This window comes from Elephas maximus, chromosome 6 (assembly GCF_024166365.1).
Source record: "Elephas maximus indicus isolate mEleMax1 chromosome 6, mEleMax1 primary haplotype, whole genome shotgun sequence".
Lineage (NCBI taxonomy): Eukaryota > Metazoa > Chordata > Mammalia > Proboscidea > Elephantidae > Elephas > Elephas maximus.
The window spans coordinates 118898556-118905747 of record NC_064824.1 but is presented as its reverse complement, the minus strand read 5'-3'; positions in this window follow the sequence as shown (position 1 = coordinate 118905747).

Here is a 7192-nt window from a genome sequence, read left to right as displayed (position 1 = left end):
GTCACTATGAGTTGGAATCAACTCGATGGCAATGGGTGTGGTTATTATAATGTTAGCATGGCAGCCTGTTGTTACATTTCACTAAATTCTATACTAAATTCCATTTGACACCATGTCTTTGGCCACATGGATGCATTTTTCATTTAGAAAACATACTCAAAAAGAGTTGAGTAGAAGCTCAATAATAAATTCTCATTGCATGGAATTGAAAAGATAATTGAGCTGACAAAGCCATAGAGAATACAAAGAAACCATCACCATGTTCTACAGCAATTCTGTCCTCCCTGGTAACAAGGTATAATGGAAAAGACCAATCACTTTGGAGTGAGCCATATATGCGTTCTAATCTTTCTTCTCCCCCACGTGTCTATCAGTTTTTCATACTGTGGGGGCTTGCGTGTTGCCGTGATGTTGGAAGCTATGCCACTGGTATTCAGATACCAGCAGGGTGACCCATGGAGGACAGGTTTCAGCTGAGCTTCCAGACTAAGACAGACTAGGAAGAAGGACCCGGCACTCTACTTCTGAAAAGCATTAGCCAGTGAAAACCTTATGAATAGCAGCGGAACATTGTCTGATATAGCGCTGGAAGATGAGCCCCCCAGGTTGGAAGGCACTCAAAAGATGACTGGGGAAGAGCTGCCTCCTCAAAGTAGAGTCGACCTTAATGATGTGGATAGAGTAAAGCTCTCAGGACCTTCATTTGCTGATGTGGCATGGCTCAAAATAAGAAGAAACAGCTGCAAATATTCATTAATAATCGGAATCTGGAATGTACAAAGTATGAATCTAGGAAAATTGGAAATCATCAAAATCAAATGGAATGCATAAACATCAATACCCTAGGCATTAGTGAGCTGAAGTGGACTGGTATTGGCCATTTTGAATTGGACAATCACTTAGCGTACTATGCTGGGAATGACAACTCGAAGAGGAATGGTGTTGTATTCATTGTCAAAAAGAACGTTTCAAGATCTATCCTGAAGTACAACGCTGCCAATGATAGGATAAGATCCACATGCTTACGAGGAAGACCAGTTAATATGACTATTATTCAAATTTACGCACCAACCACTAGGGCCAAAGATGAAGAAAGAGAAGATTTTTATCAGCTGCTGCAGTCTGAAATTGATCCAACATGCAATCAAGATGCATTGATAATTACTGGTGATTGGAATGCGAAAGTTGGAAACAAAGAAGAAGGACCAGTAGCTGGAAAATATGGCCTTGGTGCTAGAAACAATGCTGGAGATCGAATGATAGAATTTTGCAAGACCAACAACTTCTTCATTGCAAATACCTTCTTTCACCAACATAAATGGCAACTATACACATGGACCTCACCAGATGGAACACGCAGAAATCAAATTGACTACATCTGTGGAAAGAGATGATGGAAAAGCTCAATATCATTAGTCAGAACAAGGCCAAGGGGCGACTGTGGAACAGACCATCAATTGCTCATATACAAGTTCAAGGTGAAACTGAAGAAAATCCAAGCAAGTACACAAGAGCCAAAATATGACCTTGAGTATATCCTACCTGAATTTAGAGACCATCTTAAAAATAGATTTGACGCATTGAACACTAGTGACTACAGACCTGACGAGCTGTGGAATGACATCAAGGACATCATACGTGAAGAAAGCAAGAGGTCGTTGAGAAGACAAGAAAGAAAAGACCAAGATGGATGTCAGAGGAGACTCTGAAACTTGCTCTCGAATGTCAGCAGCTAAAGCAAAAGGAAGAATTGATGAAGTAAAAGAACGGAAGATTTCAAAGGGCATCTTGAGAAGACAAAGTAAAGTATTACAATGACATGTGCAAAGAGCTGGAGATGGAAAGCCAAAAGGGAAGAACACACTTGGCATTTCTCAAGCTGAAGGAACTGAAGAAAAAAATTCAAGCCTCGAGTTGCAATACTGAAGGATTCTATGGGGAAAATATTAAACGATGCAGGAAGCATCAAAAGAAGATGGAAGGAATACACAGAGCCATTACACCAAAAAGAATTAGTTGATGTTCAACCATTTCAAGAGGTGGCATATGATCAGGATCCGATGGTACTGAAGGAAGAAGTCCAAGATGCTCTGAAGGCATTGGCGAAAAACAAGGCTCCAGGAGTCGATGGAATATCAGTTGAGATGAATAAACAAACAAATGCAGTGCTGGAGGTGCTCACTTGTCTATGCCAAGAAATATGGAAGACTGCTTCCTGGCTAACTGACTGGAAGAGATCCATATTTATGCTTATTCCCAAGAAAGGTGATCCAACCAAGTGTGGAAATTATAGAACAATATCGTTAATATCACACACAAGCAAAATTTTGCTGAAGATCATTCAAAAACAGCTACAGCAGTATATTGACAGGGAACTGTCAGAAATTCAGGTAGGTTTCAGAAAAGAACGTGGAACCACAGATATCATTGCTGATGTCAGATGGACCCTGGCTGAAAGCAGAGAATACCAGAAGGATGTTTACCTGTGTTTGATTGACTATGCAAAGGCATTCGACTGTGTGGATCATAACAAATTATGGGTAATACTGCAAAGAATGGGAATTCCAGAACACTTAATTGTGTTCATGAGGAATCTTTACATAGATCAAGAGGCAGTTGTTTGGACAGAACAAGGGGATACTAATTGGTTTAAAGTCAGGAAAGGTGTGCGTCAGGGTTGTATTCTTTCACCATACCTATCCAATTTGTACGCTGAGCAAATAATCTGAGAAGTTGGACTATATGAAGAAAAACAGGGCATCAGGATTGGAGGAAGACTCACTAACAACCTGCATTATCCAGATAACACAACCTTGCTTGCTGAAAGTGAGGAGGACTTGAAGCACTTACTAATGAAGATCAAAGACCACAGCCTTCAGTATGGATTGCACCTCAACATAAAGAAAACAAAAATCCTCACAACTGGACCAATGAGCAACATCATGATAAATGAAGAAAAGATTGAAATTGTCAAGGATTTCATTTTACATGAATCCACAATCAACAGCCATGGAAGCAGCAGTCAAGAATCAAAAGACATGTTGCATTAGGTAAATCTGCTGCAAAGGACCTCTTTAAAGTGTTGAAGAGCAAAGATGTCACCTTGAAGACTAGGGTGTGCCTGACCCAAGCCATGGTATTTTCAACTGCATTGTATGCATGTGAAAGCTGGACAATGAATAAGGAAGACCGAAGAAGAGCTCACGCCTTTGAATTGTGGTGTTGGCGAAGAATATTGAATATACCATGGACTGCCAAAAGAACGAACAAATCTGTCTTGGAAGAAGTACAACCAGAATGCTCCTTAGAGGCAAGGATGGCGAGACTGCGTCTTACGTACTTTGGACAGGCTGTCAGCAGGGATCAGTCCCTGGAGAAGGACATTATGCCTGGCAGAGTACAGGGTCAGTGAAGAAGAGGAAGACCCTCAACGAGGTGGATTGACACAGTAGCTGCAACAATGAGCTCAAGCATAACAAAGATTGTAAGGATGGCGCAAGACCAGGCAGTGTTTTGTTCTGTTGTGGATAGGGTTGCTATGAGTCGGAACTGACTCGACGGCACCTAACAACAACAATCTTTCTTCTGACACCTGCTAACTATGTGACTTTTAGTTAGTCACATCACCTTTCTAAGCTTGAGTTTCAGCAGGAGCCATAAAATGCGTGTAAAGAGCGCATATCTGAGCAGACTGTTGGTTGAAATAAATAATAATTGTATATGTTGTTGTCATTGCTAGCTGCCATCAACTCAGCCACTAACTCATGGCAACCTCACATACAATGAAACAAACCACTGCTCGGTCCTGTGCCATCCCCAGGAACAGTTGTGGACCAGGCCGTTGTGACCTGTGGGGTTTTCACTGGCCAATTTTCAGAATTAGGTCGCCAGGACTTTTTTCCTAGTTTGTCTTAATCTGGAAGTTCCACTGAATCCTACTATGTCCATGCATGAGGTGCAATGGCTGAGAGTTAAACCTGGGTGTCCAGCATGGAAAGGAAGAATTCCACCACTGAACCACTATTAAAACCCAGCATAATTCATGGCATAATAAAACCCAAACCCATTGCTGTCAAGTCAATTCCAACTCATAGCGACCCTATAGGACAGACTAGAACTGCCCCTTAGGGTTTCTAAGGAGTAGCTGGTGAATTCAAACTGCTGACTTTTGGTTAGCAGCTGAGCTCTTAACTACTGTGCCACCGGGGCTCCTCCCATGGCATAATATGTGCTCAAAAAATATTAGCTCCCTACGTATTTGCGCTCATACAATTTGTAGCCAAAGATCTGTGCAGAGAGGAAGAGAAAGTTGGGAGCAGACAACATTTTATTACTCTAGGATTAAGTTGTTATTCATTTTCCTACTTTTGTTTAGCACCAAGAGACATACGGCACTTGATTTCATAAGTGCAAATATACAGTGAACAAGATTGCTGTCAAGTAATCATCCTAATGTACATATCATAATATACATATTATATAATATACATGACAGGTCGTATATCCTATCATTCAGACGGGGGCGAAAGAATTGTTCACAAACACCTACGGAGAGAATAAATGGCTCTCTTTTTAGATGGGGTAATAATTAAAATAGTGTTTTTTATAATAATAATAATGAGCATTTAGAATGTGTCAGACACTATTTTAGTCGCCTTATGCGAAATATTCCATTTAATCTTTCAACCCTGGATGCATGTTTTAGTAGTGTGTGTGTTAATGGTCAATGAGAAGGCAACTTGACATTTCAGAACACCAAACTGACCCAAAGCTTTAGATGCAACTAATCAGGCCCCAGTCCACAGCACATAGTTCTAAAATGCACTTATACTAACTTCTATAAAGATAAGATATGAACCAGTGTGATTCAGGAGGAAAATTTGGTCAAGAAGGATAAAAACAACACCTTAGTTAAAGTCAATAATTTGAATAGTTCACCTCACAGTGTACAATACCTAAGTTAGATCAGAGCCTGCCCAATTGCGTAGCAGATTCAGAATCTTTACAGAAGAAACACCCAAGTCCCATTAGCTAATTTATATTCTGGTCCAGAATTCAGCAACCCTTCATTCAACAAATTTGTGACCGACTCCTATGTGCCAGTTACACCTCTGGACACTGGGCATCTTAGGCTGGGTTCTCTAGAGAAGCAAAACCAGTAATGCGTATAAATACATAGAGAGAGATTTATATTAAGGAAACTGCTCATGTGATTGTAGGGGTTGGAACGTCCCAAGTCCTTGGATCAGGATAGAGTCCTTTCCCAAATCACAGAGCCACAGAAGCTGGTGAACCCAAGATGAGCAGGGTGGAGAGCAGGGTTCCCCAAGGTTGGCAGACAAGACTGCAAGGTTCTCCTGAGTCACTTAGCTAATGGGCTGGCGACCCCAAGATAGGCAGGTCAGGGAGCAAGACTCTTGCTTGCAGGCTGTGAAGATCGGCAAATCCCAAGATGGACAGGTAAGTTGCTAGCTCAAGTCCCAAGAACCAGAGGTCAGGCAAGAGACAGCTGTTAGATCCAGGACAAGCCAACAACCTTTGCAAGGCGAGCAGGAAGGAATAGGTGACAGAAGGCAGAGAGATGAAGGCTGAGGGGGTGGTGAGCCACCATGGGCCCAATCCCCAGCTGGTACCACTCAGCAGATTCCATCATGGGGTTGATCACATATCAAATTTCAACAGGAAAGTGATCACAATATTATACAACTGCCAAAACACTGAAAATCATGGGCCAGCCAAGTTGACACACGATCTTAACCATCACACTGAGCATAAGGCAGTGATCAAACGAGACAAAAGATATCACCCACAGAGAACTGACAATTCATGCATGGATAACACCTGTTGCAGTCAAGTCGATTCTTACTCATCGTGACCTTATAGGACAGAGCAGAACTGCCCCATGGAGTTTCCCAGGAGTGCCTGGTGAATTCGAACTGCCAACCCTTTGGTTAGCAGCCTTAGCACTTAACCACTATGCCACCAGTGTTTTCCATGTATGGCTAGTAGACAATAAAGAAATAAATGAGTAATACATATATAGAAAGAAGCCTGTTACCACAGAGTCAATTCTGACTCACAGGAACCCTAATGACAAATTAGCGCTGTCCCCATAGAGTTTCCAAGGAGCACCTGGTGGATTCAAACTGCTGACCTTTTTGTTACCAGCCATAGCACTTAACCACTACACCACCAGGGTTTTCAAAAATATACCAATAGATGAAAAGGGATAGGCAGGAAGGTAAAGCAGGGTAAGGAACTAGGAGCTCTGACTGGGGGACAGGACAGAGGGCCAAAGAGATGTCAGCCTGTGTCCACAACCTCAGCAGGTCTGGGAGGGTCACTGTAACTTCCAGGTGAGTAAATTCACAAAGAGGGCATTGGTGGTTCAGTGGTAGAATTCTCACCTTCCACGCAGAGGACCCAAGTTCAATTCTTAATCAATGTGTATCCACCACCTGACTGTCAGTGGAGGCTTGCATATTGCTATGATGCTAAACAGGGTTCAGCGGAGCTTTCAGACTAAGACAGACTAGAAAGAAAGATCTGCCAACCTTCTAAAAATCAATCGATGAAAATCCTGTGTATCACAAAGGTCAAATCCACAACTGATCGTGGGGATGGTGCAGGACCAGCCAACATTTAGTTCTATTGTGCATGGGGTCGCCATGAATCGGTGGCCAACTTGATAGTGAACTAACAACAACAAATTCACAAAATCGTTCTTTCCGTCGGAGTTGGGGCTGAGGGGGAGAACAGAATAAGAACAGTAATAATGAAGAAACAAATACGTATATTACCATTTTTATATCAGGTTTTGTTGTAAGGATCCTGATTAGCCCTGTTAACACATTAATATTGTATGAGTGTCATCTGCTTTCCAAAAGTGTTTAAAACATTTACAAGAATATGATAAATTAGACTTATTTTAATTAAATATTTAGAAACCTAGTATTTAACTAGTAATCAGTGTTTACATGTCTAAGAAAAGGTAGTTTTTTTGAATTCATGAGTTTTGGTTTACTTATTGTGTAAATAGTACATAAAGAGAAATTTTAAGATTTTATACTTTTTAAAATACTCATTAACAAATTTATATGATTAATAAATTGGGCATTAAAAACATGCAAAGAGAACTGAGTTTTCTCTCCATGAACAAAAACCCCTGAAACATTTGACACGTGAGTAAACC